This window comes from Lolium perenne, chromosome 2, assembly GCF_019359855.2.
Source record: "Lolium perenne isolate Kyuss_39 chromosome 2, Kyuss_2.0, whole genome shotgun sequence".
Taxonomy (NCBI): Eukaryota; Viridiplantae; Streptophyta; class Magnoliopsida; order Poales; family Poaceae; genus Lolium; species Lolium perenne.
Window position 1 is genome coordinate 10,309,815 of NC_067245.2, and position 19,970 is coordinate 10,329,784.

Consider the following 19,970-nt stretch of genomic DNA (forward strand, 5'->3'; position numbering starts at 1 on the left):
CGAGGGGATCCCCACATCTCGTGGATGGCGGTGCGCTGCGTGACGGCTGCAGAGGGTGAGTTTTTTTTTCATTTATTCCTTGCAAGCGGGTTCCTCTTTCTGCTCCTCTTTCTGATTCCTGTTCTTCCCTGATTTATTTTGCTGCTAGGGTTTGGTCGTCCAGCAGATTCACTGTCTAAGAGGCAGCTGCAGGAAAGATGTCTCCAGGCTCACCTGTGTGAGCTCCTCATTCCTATTCCTGTGAATGGGGATTGACCAATTATATAGTTCTTTCATTTGTGGAACTCTATGTGATTCTTGCAGATCAATTGTGAGGATATGATGATTGGCATAATTAGGCTGGAACATTTATTTACCACTGCTAAAAAAAGGCTTGGAGCTAAGTTATGCCTTCTCTATTACTTATTTACTTACTCTTGGATTATCTTTCTGTAGGTACAAGAGCTGAGGATAGGAACTAACTTCTTCGGTTGGGTAGTCTAAACTAAAGGCGTTGTAAGTAAACCATGCAATATGTAATTTTGGCCATGTCAAGATTGTCTCAATTAATGACTGAATTTTATCTTGTCATTTTACAACTTGGATAGTAGCTGTGATCTTGAGTCATCTGCAGCTCATCTGGCTCTGTCTGCAGTTAAATTTATGTACAATCCAAGGTTGTGGCTCTGTGATGTGCTTCACGCGAACTTCCTCCACCTATGAAACTGTTTCAATGCATAAAAGTCTACTATACGAGTGCCTGATGGCGAGAAGGCGGGTTTCCAGCTGATATTAGTTGCATGATAAGGTAAATCATATAAATCTTTCTTTAGGTTTGTCTTTGCTTATCAAAATATGTTATTCCTTGGGATGACAAGCTCCTTTTTTCCTTGTGCAGCAAGCATGATCGACCCACAGATAATCATGTAAGGCATTTTCTTCAGACAAGAATTCCATGTTATTACGGACCAACAACTCCTGGGAATTATAAGGAAGTGTTGGTAGGCTCCTTCTTTTTTGAAATTAACTTTGTCCCTGCAATATTTATTATTCATTTCATTATATGACTTCAGCGTGTCACTTTGTATTTACTTGATCCATCATTTGTGGTCCTCGGTTCTTTCTGCAACCTATTGCGCTATTATTTATCTGGCTGCTGGCTTCGTGTATTCTGGTTATTTATGGTAGCCAATATTTTTGTAATGTCTCAAGTTTTGTCATGTCTTTCACTGGCCCACAAATTATTATCTGTCTCTAGGTGTCGAAATCTATACAATATGGTTAGAAAAATAAAGTATTATATGTGGACTTACTATCTCCTCTCCTGTTTTGTAAATTTGTTCCTTTCTTTCCTTACCCTCTTATTATTATTTGAGTGTATATAATGGTCTCAGCAAAACACAGAGTTTCTTGCATATATGTTGATGACATATGCCTGCCAAATGTTCCTCCACCAAAACATGATATTAGTATGTAAGGGTTTAACTATTCTTCCGTTGAGGTGCTCACCGAGCCACCGAGCCATCTAATGAGTGGTGAGTATATAGTTGCTCTTGCAGATGAATTTTCCCATGCATGATTTGAAGAAGATGCACAATTTTCTGACCAGGGGAGGTTCATTGTTTCTTTCAGTTTGTTCATTGTTGCCTTAAAAAAATGCATCCTGGATTATGTCAATGGATCATATCATAATAGGTTCATAACAGCTGCATTTACTTCCGATTCGTGCGTGCACAGTTATATTTTCTCCCATGAGCTGGATCATATTCGATGCACTCCATTTTCATAGTTTCAAATTGTTTGTTGAAGTGATATATGATTGTTAGCTAAATATTAAGTGCTCATAGAAGGTCATCACTTCATCCGCGGATACCATTTATCATGTATAAATCACTTCAATCTCTTAGAGGTGTTTTTTTCGGTCTGATTTGTTTGTATAAGTTTTGAGCTTCCTTTTTCTTTTCTTTTTTGTTGGTCATTCGTTGGCTGAGATCTGCACTGGCTTTGATGAAGTGTTCTTTTTCAGTGTGATTTGTTTGTGGAAGTTTCAAAAAATGTGCACAAATATAATTGGGTACTGTGAGCTGGGAGAAGAAATGAAAGGAACAAACCGGCATTTTTTCTGAATGGCTTACAGATTGAGAGTGGGGTGCTCTTTTTCTCTTCCAATCTCATTTGTTATGGAGCCCTTCTTTTTTCCTTTTCTATTTCTCTGGTTGAGATCCGTACTGACTGAAGGTTACCATGTTCTTTTGGCTATGCGCAACTATGTCTCTGTCATGTTCTTCACCCCGAGCCGCCGTCGTCGCGCCTCTCTCCCTCGACCTACCTAGCACCGGAGGTGGAGGAGCAGTGAGGATCGGCGCTGGTACGGTGGTGGAGGAGCAGTGAGGAGTGGCGTTGGGACGGAGGTGGCGCGGCGGCTTGGGTGGCGCTGGGTGTAGGGAGCTCTGGTGGCAGGCCGACCGGTGTCGACCGCGCTCCCTCAGCCGTGCCCTCGCTCTTCATCATCTGCCGTCACGCCTCTCTCCCTCGTCCTAGCATGGTACGCGGTTCCAAGGCAGCGCCTCCCTCTCGTCTACATCGAGATCCAGCGAATGGCGGTGAGGTGCACATGGTGAGGGATCTATCCTCACAGTCTTCTGCAGGTCCTTCAACGTGTTGTAGATCTTATGTACCTACTTTGTGGATATGCCGCTGCAGGATGTGGATGGACGCTGCAGGATGTGGATATGCCGCTGCAGGATGTGGATATGCCGCTGCAGGATGTGCAAATCTGATGAAGAATCTCACGGAAGAGTTTCATGAAGGAGAACAAGGTGATCTCTCTCTTGTGAATACAATGAAGTTTGTTCCTGCATTTTTATGTTATTATTTATTCTAGCACTGCTTAGATTTGTTTCAGTATATGCTAGATTAATTATTGTCTTTGCTTATATTCCAGTGATATATGTTGTATACAAAAATAATAAATTTTGGACTGCTTTTTTTATGAAATTCTCATGGTGCATCTGCCTAAATTGGTTTCTTTTCCAGGTTATACTCTATTCAGGAGCCATTGTACATGCTTTGTGTTGGCTTTGGTGTTTCCAAATGAATGTTGTTGGAAGTCATGTAAGATTAATGGTACTGAATTGTCATATTAATAAGTATTGATGAACTGGGCTAGGTAATGAGAAGAAAACAAGTTGCTGATCTGTTTTTGCAAAACTGTAGTTATATAGCTTTTGTTCATAGATTTCAGTGCTGTAAATAAATACAACCTTTCAGCTCATATGCCGATTTGTAGGATTGTACAGGTCATTGTGTTCATGTTGATGAAATTGTGAACGGTTTTATTCTTATTTGCAGGCAACAATCACATGATTGAAAACTTGATTGGTTAATTAGGACATGGTTAATTATTTCTGCATCTTTCTTTCTTGAAAGATGTAATTTTTGCAGTGTTCAAAGGTACAATTTTCTATTCAATATTTACTTATTTCATAGACTATGTTATTTGAAATTTTCATGGTTTTGTGATTTGATTGTGAACGAGATTAATCTAACATATGTATCCTTTTAAGTTATGCTCATTCAAGTGATTCCTTGGTATTTTATTTGTCATATCCCTATAACTGAATGTTTTCTTATGTAAGATCAGAGAAGTCGCCATTATTTTACACTACAGTGTTTCTCCATATTAATTGCAACTTACTTTCCCATTTTGTTTTGCTCGCCATTGTTGTATGCTTAGGACTTGTGAGCTCTCTGATTGGCGATTTATGAAATCCTCTAAAGATCAATATTACGAAGGCTTAATTAAAGAGATATCTTATATTTGTCTCTCCCTTAATTATCTTAATTCACGCTATTTGAAGGCTGAACTATATGTGCATTTTTTCTTGTTGGATGTTTCAGGGGTAGGATTTTGTACTAAGGAGTAAATAATACGAAGCATGTGTTTTAGTTTTGAAGAAAATATCAGAACTGAACTGCAACACGTTTAACAGGCGAGCCAAGTTTCTTTGATTAATTCTTTTTTATCTATTTGCAGGTGTTAGAAAAGAAAGTTCAAGTTTTAAGTGTCTGATTTTTGTAGCAGAGACTTTATGAGGCTAGAAGGTACGGTATGCATTTATCTTGCCCATTTATTTTTGCTTTCTCTGTGTTCCTGCGATGGGTCATGAGCTGAGAAAAAGATATTGAGTGAGCCCACTGTTATGTTTGATTCGGATGGTTTACATCCTTAGCTGAGGCATTACTACAGATGTATGAGGGCAAATGGGGTCACTTTCCAAGTGTCTTATGCTTATAGATTTTGGAATGGACCATCCTGATAAACAGAACTTTTCTCTGTTACTTTTGTGTAAACATGATTTAAGAGCATACATTTATCTATCTCCAGAACCCTGTGACTCAAAATAAGCTGCAAGCCAGCAAGAATATGATTTATTGTATCTCCCTTCCTTGATTTTTTTCTTCTTTACCTATGATATTTCTTTCGCAGAACCTGCTTTTGTTCCTTTCTCTGGGTGTGGTTGGGGTCATTCTCTAGCCCTTCCTGTTTCTAATTCATGTTACATTTCAGCTCCTCTAGGATTATAGCCAACATGTAGCCACCAATGTACAGAATAGATGAAGATAAAAATTGTTTATGCTGCAAAGGTTTTAGTGGACATATAATCATGTATTTTATTCCTTGGCATTTTAGCTAATTAGTTATATACTTCCTATTCTGTACCTAGATTGCACATATAATTGATCTGCTGGTTGCCTCTTTTGTTTATTACCTAAATATAGCATCGAAAATGCATCCAATAAGTATATCAAGCGCCCTTTTTCTATTTATTTTGCTTTCTTTTACAGTATGAAATAAAGAGAGGAACCAGTATGTTGTGAGATCTTCAGCATAATTTTACACATCGGACATTTGATCAAAGATCAATTACTTGACTTGAGACATCTATGCTTGACAATACTTTTAGTACGGAAAGTAGTCCGTGCATAAACGAACAAGTTTTGTGCTTCTTCATAAGGATTCCGATTCCCTTGTAGAATTAGCAACTGAGTCAAGAAAGCCAGTGGTGAGCCTAGAATTTGAACAACAGGATTTTAATAAAAAAAAATAAGGTAATTGACAGCTCAAATCCTAATTTTAGCTGGCTATGGCCTTGGTTGACATAATGAGCCAGGAGAATGAATAAGGGATGGACGCTCCCTTGATTCCAATGTTATGTTGTGTTATTTTCATATTTTTCATACATGCACACATTACATACTATATCAGGTAATACACAAACTGATTGGGTGAGGCGCATTATCTGATATTATCATGTTGTGCTGACTAGCAAGTGCCCTTCCTATTCATGTTTCAGGCACCTCCCTTAATTGGTTGTGATGTCAGACTTCAGAAACAATGGAAATAGTGAGAAACAAAGAAGTATTTCAAGCAAACCAAGGTATTCTATTGTTATCACTCCATTCTCTTGAAGTTTATGAATGGCATCAAAACTGACCTTTTTTTCCTTTACCATGGTAGCGCGCTCTTGACCTGGGCTTCCTTGGGCATGGTATAAGTAGAGAGCCACCAATTCAGACTAATGATAGGACACCAATTCAGAATATAATGGTAAGCTATTAGGAGACCGATTCAGAATATAATGGCCACCATTCCTTGGGCATGGTGTAAGTAGAAGTCCCTGCTTTCTTTGTACAGAATATAATGAACACATAGGACAATGTTAGGACACCAATTCAGACCACATATATACAATTGCTTAATGTCATATATACACTTGACACCATGGTTTTTAAGGCGACGCCTTGGCGCCTTAAGGAGGGAGGGCGCTTTGGCGCCTAGGCGACGCCTAGGCGGGCGCTTTGGACGCCTAGGCGCCTAAAGCGGCCGTTTTTACAAAGCGGAGGGGGAGCGCCTTGACGCCTAGGCGTCGCCTAGGCGACGACTAAGCGACGCTTTTTAAACCATGCTTGACACAATTACATAGGTTGACTCCACTCTTGGATCTCATGCTAGGATGGCTTCGGGTATTTCTACATCTTCGGCTTCGGGTATTTGTACATCTTCTTCCTCTTCCTCGTGTGGACTAAAGTTAAGATCCAAATAAATCACCATTTGTGGTGGCAAGTTGAGATCGAGGTCCATCTCCTCTTGTCGTACCTACACTAAAAGGAACAAAAAAAAAAACAGTAATGCATCAAAAGGAACAAAAATTATCAGTAATGCATCATAGATGATCCCTTATTTATTTCATTGGTTTCTCTTAATGCTTCATATGAATGTGCAAATGTGTGTTCCTTGGTTTCTCTACTGACAAAGGAACAATGCATATTTTCAGCTTCAGAGTTGGAGCTGGAGGGGAAGATGCAAGTAATGGGAAATCTGCAGTTGGCGATCGACAAATAGAAGCTAGGCCTGATACACTGACAGTTGATACTGGTGCTGGGGTTCCATTCCATCAAATATTTTAGTCAGTTTTCAAGTTCTTTGTATATGACCAGATATACAGAAAGCATGCTCAACAACAAGGTAGAGCTGCAAATATCTCTTCAAAGAATAGTTATGTCCTTACGAAGAAGGTACAGCTGCAAATATCTCTACAAAAATATTTCTGTATATGACCAGGTATACAGAAAGCATGCTCAACAACAAGTTTCTTTAACACACTGAAGCTATCCATTTGATGTGCAGTTATCGACCATTCAAGACTTTGAACCCACTCTCAGAAGATATCTGCATGATTCCTCTTAAGAAGCTGAAGAGTTTGCCTTCTGGATTTACTTTGATGACAGTTGCATTTTTGGTGTAGAATTTATCAAGGTTATCACTGTGAAAACAACAGATACTACTTCAGAAAACCTGTATGTAGCAGAGCATCACCTTTGATGACCATGGAGTGTATACTTGGATTATTGAAGGCTTCACCACACCTCAGACCCCATGCAACTCTCCAACATTTGTAACTGATAAATTCTACACCAGAAGAGTTTGCCTTCTGGATACAAATGGTACAGTATCTGATTTTGAACTTGCAATATTTATCTGGTTGTTTTATCTTGCTTCCTTGTCTCCATTAACCTGTTTTGCATACACTACAAGAAAAGTTCTGATAGACAACGTCTCAAAATCGTCCGCTAAGGGGTATTTTTCGTCGCCTATGGGCCTAACCCGACGATATGGGTTCTGTTGTGGAACTGCGTCAGGCAAAGTCCTACGACGATTTTTTCGGTCCGTCGCGCTTGGGCGCCCTTCCGCCACGGAAAATCGGACCGTTGCCCAAGTGTTTCCGGGAGCCCGTTGACTGCCGACGTCATGCAAACTGACACGTGGCAGACGCCGTTAACTGGCAGTTAACGGCGTTAACCGGCTGAAACCCCGTGGTAGATGGTAGGCCCACACGAGGCCTGCCACGTCTTAAGCGGGCCGGCCCATTAAGTTTGCGGGCCGGGCCAGCTGACTTAGTTTGACCGGTCAACTATATAGCCGGGCTGGTCAATTAGTTACGTGGGCCGGGCCTAACCTCTAAGGTTGACTGGTCAAAACTTTAATGGGCCGGCCCACTGAGTATGTGGGCCGGGCCGAATGCACTCGTTTGACCGGTCAACAGGCAAAAGGGCCGGCCCACAAGACATGTGGGACCCACTTTCCTGGTATCGGGCCAGCCCATTTACAAAGTGGGGTCCACATTAAAGCAACTGGGCCGGCCCAAGAAGTTATTGGGCCGGCCCAATAAGCATGTGGGTCCCACTTTCCTGCTATCGGGCCGGCCCATTTAGTACGTGGGGTCCACATTTGATCAAATGGGCTGGCCCAACAAGCCAGTGGGCCGGGCCAAAAGCACCGGTGGGTCCCACTTTCCAGTTAAAGGGCTGGCCCATTTAGTATGTGGGGTCCACCATATAGCAAGTGGGCCGGCCCAACAAGATAGTGGGCCAGCCCAAAACACTGGTGGGTCCCACTTTCCTGTTAAAGGGCCGGCCCATTTAGTATGTGGGGTCCACCATATAGCAAGTGGGCCGGCCCAACACGCTAGTGGGCCGGGCCAAAAACACAGGTGGGTCCCACTTTCCAGTTAAAGGGCCGGCCCATTTAGTATGTGGGGTCCACCATATAGCAAGTGGGCCGGCCCAACAAGATAGTGGGCCGGGCCAAAAACACAGGTGGGTCCCACTTTCGTCTTAAAGGGCCGGCCCATTTAGTATGTGGGGGCCACCACAAAAGCAATTGGGCTGGCCCAACTAGTTAGTGGGCCCGCCCAGTAGTGGGTGGGGTCCACCTTAAAGCAAGTGGGCCGGCCCAATAAAAGTGTGGGGTCCGCAGTAAATCAAGTGGGCTGGCCCAATAAGTAAGTGGGCCATCCCGTTTAGTTGCTGTTTATATGCCGGCGTAATAGGCGCTTTAGGATTTTGCGGGCCGGCACATATGTGATTTCGCTTAATTGGGCCGTTTAAGGGATGGGAATTCGTGATTTAGATATTGAGAATATTTACGCAGCATTGATTTCTGTCGGATAGCCACACTAACCACAAGCACCAAAGAAAAAATGCGCGAAAGAACTATAAAAACTAACTAAATATTACATCAGCTGCAAGGCATTGAAAAAATATTACAGAACCCAGAGAAATTGAATGGTAATTAAAGCTAGCAATACAATGAAGGGATCCGGCAATCTTTTAAGTTGTCCATGCAGCACCTATATCCGAAACAAAGACATTACAAGTTAAGACAGCAACAATGGAAAGGCAAAGACACTACAATATTGTTTGCCAAAGAATTTGGAACTCATCATTTCGTCGTTATAACAAGATCATTGTAATGCGCACAATAAGCAAACAAAGAGTGCATGCCGCATACCAACAGCCAATATAACAGAGCATGTTAGAATGAAACAGAGACTTACTACGTCGAGTCCCATGCAAACCAACATGTTCAGGGAGTACAAAATTGGCATGAACAACATAGTAGCAGGCTATAAATTTTGTAACAACGGCGAGCAAGATGAAGTTATGATGGCTACATCTACGAGCAGGGAATGTAAACCAAAAATAGAAATTACGATGGCAAAAGCTAAAGAGGAGGGAATGTGAACCAACATGTGCCAAGTGCAATTACTTCATTTTGGCCGTGAACTAAATAATACTCCTGAACTAATAGTGAAGGGGATGCAAATCAAGATGTTTCGGGATATAAACTTGTAATGAGCAACACATAGAGGATAGTTAATGCTGGAGCTTAGGATGGACCAGATACAGAATATAGTGGGATCACCTGTGAACTTGTATAAGAGGGAATGCAAACCAATATGTTCAGCTTTCCATATGTGAGCGTCATGCCAAGTCAGAGAAACAAGTCAATAATGCAGCTTTTGAAGAACAAGATGGCACGCAAAATTATTATCTAGTAGTATGACAAGTTTATTTGTACTACAGGCTAGATAGCAGAGTGATAGCATGCCAAACTAAGTCCTTACTTTGTTAGCTTACAATGAACTAGATACAAAAAATGGCATCACCTGTAGTACAGGGAATGCAAGCCAACATGTTCATGGAGTAAAAAATTGGCACAAACAACATAGTAGCAGGCCATAATTTTTGTAACAACGATCGAGCAAGATAAAGTTATGATGGCTAGATCTACAGAGCAGGAATGTAAACCAAATATAGAAGTTACGATGCCAAAAGCTATAGAGCAGGGAATGCGAACCAACATGTGCAATTACTTAAAATTGGCCATGAACTAAATAATAGCGAGGATGTTACTATAATACCTATAAATTTTGTAACAACGACTGAGCAAGATGAAGTTATGATGGCTACATCTACAGAGCAGGGAATGCAAACCAAAATGTTCAATCGCTTAAAGTTAGCAATGAAGTAGAAAATAGCAATGTGTTACGGTCATAGCTAGGAATGAACTAAAAGAGCTTCAGACAAACAAGCATCTGAACCCAGAACATGGCGCTAAAACAAGGGACTTACATTAGGAGAAGCACTCGTGGGAGTCACGAGATCTTCCTGGGGTTGATAGATCCGGTGATGAAGTACGCTACATGTGCTACTTGGGGTTGGAGAGACGGCCATTACACTTCATGGTTACTCATCTCATCTGCAAAAACGTAACGGCGCGTCATTAGCACAAACAGGTTCCCCAAGATTAAGAGTTTAGATCATGCACGGCGCCGGTGAAGCAGATCCGGTTCATGCACAGCGGTGTCGGTGAGCAAGATACGATGCGGTGGACGACGGATCCGGCGAAGCGGCTCCGGTGGGGTGGACGATACCGCAGCTGAAGCGACTGCGGTAGACTGCTGGATGAGCATATGGTTTCGAGGTTCGGCGGGGATGATCCGGTCCGGTTGATGACGGCGTCGATGAAGCGGCTCCGGCAGGCAGCCGGATGACGAGGATCGCGAGGGCTCGGGTAGGCCAGGGAAGTCCGGCGGGGATGTTCCGGTGCGGTGGTCGTGGAGGTGGGAGAGAGGGACTTGGGAAGTTCCGGTGGGTGGTCTGAAGGAAATGTATTTTTTTGGGAGGGTTTCCTGGGCTAGGGAGGTGGTGATCCAAAAAATGACGAGCAGACCCCCCCCACCAACCGACTTTGCTGCCATCTCCACAGGGGTAGAATAGGAATTTGGAAGCGTGTGAAATTTTTGTATTTTGTGGGCGGCAAGTTTTGCCGCTATGAGATTTTGAATTTGGCCACCGTCCAAGTATAATGATAAAAAATTGTGACACCGTACTAGTACCTCTGTTCAAGGCCGAGTGCAAAATCAAATCATCATCACGTTGAATATAGGTCACTACCATGATCATGATCTATCTTCTGGACAGAGATCCAGTGCCCCCACGTTCACAGGGCACAACGTGACCTGAGGCTTCCCATCCACCATTCGTTTCAATCCAACGGCAAGGAAAGCAACAGCGTGACCCGATTAATTTCTGCTGAGCTGAATAGCTGCTGTGTTCTCTCGAACCTGAAGAAATAGAGAAGGGAACAGAAGATGATTTCGGTTCCGAGCGCATCTGTCCGGGCCAAAAATGTATCTGGTACAAACTCCAGCGGGACGACGCATAGTGACTGGGCCGTTCGCAGCGACGCAAACATGCCCAAATATGTGTCTTGGATCCGTCGCGGACGCTGCGTGGACGCGTAAAGTGTCCGCTCGCGTCTGGAGAACGTTTCGTCGGGCCCGCTTGGCAGTGACCCAGCGTCGATGCGTCTTCTCAGCGGCGCCGCCCGGCGATCTGCGGTCGCGTAAAATGGCGATGCCTCGGGTGGCACGCGTCGTCACCTACCTCTGCGAATGGCGATGCCACGCGTGCAGCGGCCGTCGCGTGCCTCCGACCTATATAAACAGGAGCGTACGCATATCATCTCCTCCCACACTAAACCCTAGCTGCTGCCGCTCAACCTCCTACTGGGTTTTGTATAGAACTAGAACGCATAATTTAATCTCAAGTTTGATGTGCCCTGTGAACGTGGGGGCACTGGATCTATGTCCCTATCTTCTTAATCCCAATCAAAAATGCGTTTGAAATATTTCAGGATTGGTGGGAGATTTTGCCGCCCGACTGAGATTAAATTAAACCACGCGTTCGACAATTCAAACTTGAGACCAAGGCTATGATACCATTTAAGTTCGAACTGATTGAAAAAGGCTATGCAATTAATTTATATAACATCCACAGGAACAACTACCAAGTTGATCCCAACCGCAGATAAATGCATCCACCAACAATAGTAGGAACGGTGCCTTATTCTAAGGAAACATTTCACAAGACCAATGTACTCACTATGTAGTGTTCATCTCCAATTATCTATGGCATTTTCTAAGTCTTTGGAAGATTATAACGAACTTGATTGGCCTCGTGCAATAGGGCATCACATGCTTCTAATCTCGATCTCAACATGTTAACTTTTGTTCTTAGCATAGCTGTTGCAACTCGTTCTACTTGGAGTTGTTCCTCCAAAACTTGAGCAGAGAAAGACTTGGACTTGGGCTTCAAAACCCAGCATTTCGCAGAAAGAGATATCTTTATCTTTCCCATGTTTTGCCATCTCGAATTTCATATTAGCATGACAAGTTTTGAGTTGTGTAAAAAGAAAAGTTATTACAAAGAAAAATGCGAGATGGTAGATTTAATGTGTACGAACTACTTTTAATCATACAAGTTGGCATGCCTGACTATAATAAGGACCGTCTATCTTGCTAGCAGGCATAATTATTAAGGTATTATTAATGGGCTACCATGTTCATAGTCTTCGAAGAAACAGCCTTTATTGCATTACGAGCAGAAAAACAGTTCACACGTGCGCTCGATTCAAATTTTCAGCATGCAGCCGATTTATGGTTTAATTGAAGTACACATCATTATATTATTTCACACAAAATACAGCAGCCACATGGAACATATCTAATTTTAGTACAACAACAAAATTTGCAATTATTACAGACCAGAAAATTTTGAACGAAATTTTGAGCAGTAATTAATTACAGCATTGGCATCGGCGATCCACTTGACCGAACAACGTAATCAAAGTTTATTTAGACACCTTCAATTCCCGGACACATCACAACGGCTTACCATGACAAGTGCATAGGAGATTCTTTAGAACATTTTCTGTCAAAGTTTGCCTATTTTTCAATTCATGTATCTCTTGGCGTGTGTTGGCAATTATTTCATCGACATCTTTATTTTCCCGCCCAAATATATCAACTGCCTCTTGGAGTGCATCCCCCAAATCTCTTTGTGCCGGATTAAGTTGAGCAATAGATACCATGGGCCTATGCGAGCAATATGCACTCTCACTGCTGCTTTGTGAAACATCAATACTTGAGGCATTGGCCCTTGCTTCTGGCTTTGTAGCTTTATTTGAAGCCTGAAATTTAGATAAAACAAGTTACAACATCATATGATGCAATAAAAGACCTCCAATTTCAAGAGCATCATTGAGCTGATATAACATAGCAAGCAATCCAAAATAGAGCCTCGTACATCTATTTCTTAAGAACGGTTGGTGTCTTGGACTCGGTGGACCAATGAGAGCACGTGCCACTTGTCACTTTGTTGCTGTGAAATGACCGCAACACTTGATAAATGGGTTGTCCCTACGACATTACAGCTTTTTTTGCAGGCTGAAACTAAGACAAAACAAGTTAAAATGCAATACAATACACGACAAACAAACAAAGACTTGTTGACATAATTTTGAAAGAACCATGGGCAGATATAACAAAGAAACCAGTTAAGCCACATGCCTCCTAGAACAAACCAAACTAGATCATGGCGATGATGTATACAATGAACCAAGCAACTAGACATCATGTGCCCAATAACGAAGCCAGGTCACTGCACAGAAGAAATCTAGCAAATAGCCAAATACAGTCAAAACATGTGCATGTTGGATTGGATACAATTAGGAAAATAATGTATGATTGATTTAAGCATGCTCAGATAGTGCCTTCGACAACGTAGAAGGTCAATGCAACAATTAATTGTATGGCTTGTATGAAGTGCCATAACATTTAAATTAAGCATAACGAGGCATTGCTTAATCTGAGAACTGAGTGCTAGCTCAGTGGCAAGGCTTGCGAGTGCACAGCCAGCCCACCCGGGTTCGAGTACCAACGGGACCGAATTAAACAAGAATGAAGCGAGATGTCAGTACAAGTAGTGGCAATAGAAATGCAAAATCCATAACAGGGCCAATGACAACATTCACTTGCCAACAAAATCTAAGGATTTAGGGTCTGTTTGTTTGGGCTGTAGCTTTTGAGAAGCAGTATGTTTGGTGGGCTGTGAAAAAGCAGCTGTGAGAAGCAGCTGTTGGAAGCAGAGATTTGATGTCTGGTTGAAGTGCTTTTTATGGCTGCTGCTGTTGGTTTAGGAGTGAAATGTCTGAAATGCCCTGAGTGCTGAAGATGTTGAATATATGCAGATTTGAAACGAATTTGCTATTTATAATAGTTTCATTACATAATTATCATGTTTAATAACCCCAAAATACTTCAATTTATCTTTCTTTTTTGCTAAAATAATTTTGAACACTTTTTGTATCGGAATATTTTGGAGTGTTGTTTAGAATTAAATATAGTTTTTGGCTTCTAAGTTAAAGTTTTTATGGCTTTAAAAAAAGTGTAAACAATATCACAAGACATCTCACAAACCGTTAATTGATCAATCACCTTAATTTTAGGAATTAATCAGTCGATTGTTAATCAGCGAGGTTGCTTTAAATGGGCAGGCTCTAAGCTCTAAAATATGCTACTGTATATTGAAAAGTAAGATTTGCAAAATAGCGCACAAAAGGATTTTTGCAGAAGTATTGCCTTGATTGCTTGAAGTAAACGATGACATCCAAAATAAAATATATATGAATAGGATTGTCAAATCCTTCTCATCTTCACCGTCATGTGAAACTGGTAGCTACCATATACAGTACAGAGAGGAAAATAAAATTGCATCGCATGAACACCGTGCTCTGTACCAAACTACCAATTACTCTGTACATCAATACTTCAATACTGTGGATTGGACGGAACTGTGGAGGAAGAATTTCCTGCAGCAGCCGAGCGGGTAGTGAAGAGCCTCGCGCCGGAGTGAAGATGGACCAACCGATGGAAGAGCAGCTCCAGGCGGTCTGCTGAATGAGAAATTGCGACCCCGCGACGCCTCGAGCACCTCCTGTCGCCGGCGGCCGTGCTCAGATTCCTCCTCCTAGGTCGCGCCTCCCTGCTCAGCGTCCTCCTCCTAGGCCGCGCTTCCCTGCTTGTCCGCCTACGCGCAGAGGAGGCGGTCGACCTGGCCCTCGGCCTCGAGGCTGACCATGGGGCCACGCATGCTATCGCGGCGGAGGCGCGCCCCTGCTGCAGGAGCTCCTACACCATGCTCTCTGGCGTTCCCGACGAGCTTGCAAGTGGGGACGGACTACTGGGACGGCGGCGGCGGATACTGGCGACGATGCCGGCCGGAACGACGACGGCGGCCGGGCAGGAAACCCTAACCCTATCCTTTCATTGAACGGGACAGGAAGAAGGGGAAAATGGGCACTGGGCTGTCGGGCGGGGAACGATTGGAAGGGGCGGGCCAGAGTTGTACGTGAGGGCAGTTTTTTCGTTGTTAGCAGCAAGTGTTAGGGGCATTTTGGTCCACCGCCGCTCGGGAGCAGAAGAAGCTCGGCAAGCAGGTCTCGCCCAACTTCCGGATTGCTAGTTCATTTAGGCACAGCGCTTCTTCAAAGCACTTTTCTAATTGTTGGTGTTTGTTTGGGCTGCTACTTTTGGACCTCAAAAGCTCTAAAAGCGACGAAGCCCAAACAAACGGGCCTTAGCTTTCATATACCCTCAAAATTTAAAATAGTGTAATCCCCCGAAAGGGTATCATGGTATCATTTAATCTCAGCTATCTCACCCCTAATACCAAACATGTATCATTTAATCTCAATTTGTTCTTTTGTTTTACTCAAGAAAACATTTTTATTTTGGGAGTTTATAGAAGCACAAGCCATCGTCTACATTGGCACTGTGTTATGAAAAATTTCATCTTCATCGTACATGGTTATGTGAAGATATTGATATATAATTCTGTGCTAGGAAAACAAATAGAAATTACTATGTTACAAGAACCATCTTCAAGCTCGAAGATACGAAGTTCATTGGTCCACCAACCAAGGCTGATAAAATATTATATATATTAATTTAGTACTAATATTTCGTATTTACTCATATTAAGGTCTAACTTTTTTCCCCATGACAACCCAGTTTTGATATAAAATCTAACGATGGCCATGTGTGAGTCACATAAAAAGTATTGAGGTAGTAAATTTATACATAGATATTGGATAATGTATTTTAAATTTCAAAAAATATGGTAGAAATATATAAATTAGATAGTCTTGTCGTGCAATATGCATGCCGCAAAAGGTAAGATAGATCCTTAAAAATTCTCGACTCTAATCACAAAAATATACATAATCCTAATGGGGTGTCCATGAAAAAGTTTTGTCACTTTCGTATTAGGGTATACTTCTATTTCATACTGACTAAAAAACTTAATTGTAATGAACTCACATATTACTCCTTCCATTACTTCTTTTAGGGTGTATTAGTTTTTCAAAAGCCAAACTTTAGGCTTTGTGACTAATTTTAGCAAAAAATAATAATTATCAACATCAAATAAAATATGGAAATATATTTTAAAATTATATATGTCGTGACGTGCAAAGCACGTGCTACTTACTAGTAGATTAATAGAAAATGAATGAAGCAATTGAACATGGAGCGTATTATATAAACAGCCAGATCATTTGAATATGGATATACCACATCATGTCAATGGGACTCAGAAAAACAAAGCTAGACATTTAAACAAGTAATATAACTATTTTTTCACAATGTTTCAAGTAGAATAGGAAGCTAGGTTAGGAATAAAGCAATCATGTTTCAAGTAGAATAGGAAGCTAGGTTAGGAATAAAGCAATCATGTTTCAAGTAGAATAGGAAGCTAGGTTAGGAATAAGCAATAAAAAACACGAAGTGCATCATTTCAGCTAGGATCATTTCTATCAAACTTCATGCACTAGCCATGGAACAATAGGCAAACTCAATGAAGCAACAGGCAAAAAATTAACATAATAGAATTTTAGGACTTGTTTAACATAGCCAAATCATGTAACTTATACCCAGGCATGCCGGATGCCAGATGGGTCAAAGGCAGTGTGCAATGTTCCATATGGTCATTGTTTATATTTTATTAGATTCCATTAGGCAACTTAGGTAGTGCAACATACAGAAAATGATGCAATTGAACTACGCACAGGAGGTAAATTAACATTCCAAAAAAAAAACAGGGAACTTACGTGAGCTTTTTTTTGAGTCACACGGACCTCATCAGGTACTTGGGCAGAAGAACCTGGTGCCACACTGTTTCTCCTCTGCATGAAGGAGAGGCCAATTGTAAACAGAAACAGGATCCAAGATATAGAAGTTTGCATTAAGCAATATACAAAAAACAGCAGGTACTTACATGATTATAGGCGAGCTTTACTCTACGTTTCTGAGTGTAAGATGTGCCTGCTGCACGTGTAATAACAACAAACAGTTACGAGTCAAGGATTTGCTATAATTAAATTGACACCAAACAGTAGTAGAAACATTATGACGTGCATAAACATGTAATACAGGATCGCAGAAAGATATCAAACATGATGTAACTAGAGCAGTAGCCTACGGCCAAATAGTGAGAAATTGTAATCGTGTCAATGGTGGACTTGTATAGCCTACCCCAACTTGTTTGGGAATAAAGCTTTGTTGTTGGTGGTGTTGTTGTTGTTGTCAATCGTGGACATGTAGAGCATTCAACGGCTCATGATTGGTGGCTCATATTTTGTAGAGTTTCAGCGAATGGGTGGGTTAGGTCACTCAGACCACGACACTCTGTATTTATATCATCTGAGTTAGGGTTACAATACCACTGAACATGGGCCTCTATAGGCCTCACACTGGATACAATATTACTACAGCGCTACTACTAAACTCACTCATGGTCCAACACACCCCCTCAAGATGATCATGGGTAAACAACCATGGCCATCTTGCAACAACATGACACATATGACAACTACGAGTAATGAACTTTCAGCATAACTCCTAGGATACATGACAGCATTGCACTTTCCATCATCTTGTCATCTCGATTCATCTCTTCATCAGCAGCGAAGACATCCAGCTTCAACCATCTGGGATACGCACAACTCCTAACCATACACATCCTCAACAACCCCGGCTGCCTCACCACACAAGTTCCGCAGAACCATCCACACTCGCCTCAATGTCCTCAGCCTCTCTTCTCCACTCTGCCCAGCCACTGACCTCTTCCGTCTCTCCCACAAACCCCCAGCCAACTCCTGCCTCAACCATCCACTCCTCAAGCACCCATGCCTATCCCCCGGTCAGGCCTCAACCAGTCTCACCTCAGGCACGCATGCCTTTCCCCTGGACATATCCACAACCATCACCATCACCACTAAACCGCAGCCTCATCAACTCCATCACGACTCAATCGCAGCCTCATCAACTCCATCACAACATATCCTCACAGCCTCACATCTCCATTTTCTCCTCACTTCCACTCGGATGGCGCCTCGTCTGCGCGCCCTGGCCAACCTGGCAGACCGCACCTGGCCACATCGACCGGCTCGCGCTGGTAAACGTCCAGCACCAACCTCCGGCTCCGCCCTGCGCTCAAAGGCTCGGCCCACTCCGCACGCCTCCAACATCTCCCCCTCGCACGGATCCGAGATCTCTACGCCACGGATTCACTTCCTCTTCTCTCCTTTCTAAACCAAAATGATCTTGACCCTCTTCTTTGTCCCCGCGCGAGCAGCCGCCGATCTCACACAACTCGCATCGCTGTGTGTGATAGCCGCAACCCACGCAGAGCACCTGATGCGGCCTCCCGCCGCCTGGATTTGTACATCTCAACGGTGGTTTTTGTGGTCAAAGGAAGAACTTGTATGGTACTGTTTGGGGCGGCTAGCACTAGCAGGAAGGAAACATAGGCTCTGATACCATGTAGAGTTTCAGCAAATGGGTGGGTTCGGTCACGGAAAAAAAATACTTATGCGTCGTGTTTAAATCTAAAGGATGAGGTGGTTACAAACGAAAGCACTTGTAAGTTAAAAATATACTAGCACGAATTCAGAAATACGGTCGGCTGCAATACTCCTAACGAACAAAACGCGCAGGGATGTCTGGTTACCTATTTACGGGCGGCGTTTAGACGTGTTCCGCGTTCTTACGGGTGACGTGGAGGTCGGCGAGGGGACTGCTGTTGCGGTGGGTGCCGGGGAAGCAGATCTTGGGGGGTCGGAGAAGGACATGCTGGGCGGTCGATGAAGTGTTCAGCGCGCCGGCCGAAGTAGAAGGTCGGTGAAGCAGATGATGTGCGGTGCACGGGACGTCGGTGTCGGCGAAGCTGGTCAGGTGCGGTGGTCGATAGAGTCGGCGAACGAGATACGGTGCGGTGGACGCCGGAGTAGGTGCAGATCAAGCGGATAGGGCAGCCTCGAGGTTTGAAGCCGTGGCAGCTTGAACGGCAAAGTGCGGCGGTGATTTTCCGGTGCGGTGGCCGTGAAGGTGGGAGGTAGGTAAGAGGAGCGGTTTCTCTGAGGGCTTGCGGGCGAAACTAGGGCGAAGCTGGGCGATACAGGAGAAGAAGGGAATTTCGCAGTCCTTCTTTTGAGGGAAAAAAATATTCGCAGATCTGAAACTTTGCGGCGCGAGATATTTGGGCGTTGGCGGGGAATTTTACCGCTCGATGAGATTAAATTTTGCCTGCAGTAGGTAATAATAATAATAAATAGTAGGCCCTACTAGTAGTACTGTAAGTCTGTTCAGTAATCCAAGGGGGTCGAGGTAGAGGAATCCATTATGTGAATCCACATTTCAAAGTGTCCAAAAATTCTAAACTGAAATTTTACATGTATATCTAGACATTTTATGTTGGTACATAAGTTTTTTAAAAAAAATATGTGGCTCCTGTAAAAAAAGACAAATTTTGATGCTGTAACACGACTACGTACATTTTTTGCCTTTTTTGTACACACCACACAAAATGTTGTTTTTCCACGAAAACTTATGAACGAACATAGGATGTCACAATGTATACCAAAAAATTTATATCAGATTTTTTTAACATTTATATAATTGTTTTCTTTATTATTTCCAATAATCGGTGCATATGCACGTGTGTGCCAAAACGCCACCTCCAGGGGCTAGGAGTTTCTAAACTTCTTATGGCACATCAAATAAAATGTTGTTCAATCAATAATAATAATGTGCTTATGATTGTTACTCCCTTCCACCATTAATAAAGTCCACATCGGTCTCGTGTCAAACTTTGACTCGAGATTTAGGTACCCACATGATAGTGCTAGTATCATAGCTAGTATCATACACATTGGTCCCACAAAACTACTGATGTGGCAGCTA

At 42.6% G+C, this 19,970-nt stretch overlaps 2 long non-coding RNA genes and 1 pseudogene across 2 annotated transcripts; 2 read left to right on the plus strand and 1 right to left on the minus strand.

Annotated features, from left to right (window-relative positions):
• The window catches only part of LOC127328202 (protein ZINC INDUCED FACILITATOR-LIKE 1-like), a 60,319-nt pseudogene that overhangs the window by 5,064 nt on the left and 35,285 nt on the right, over window positions 1-19,970 (minus strand).
• LOC139835952 (uncharacterized) lies at window positions 2,709-4,852 on the plus strand. The gene is made up of 3 exons (XR_011751312.1): window positions 2,709-2,798; window positions 3,331-3,432; window positions 4,016-4,852. It is a non-coding gene; the product is annotated as an uncharacterized lncRNA (long non-coding RNA).
• On the plus strand, window positions 5,516-6,993 carry LOC127331115 (uncharacterized). The gene is made up of 3 exons (XR_011751311.1): window positions 5,516-6,030; window positions 6,318-6,558; window positions 6,671-6,993. It is a non-coding gene; the product is annotated as an uncharacterized lncRNA (long non-coding RNA).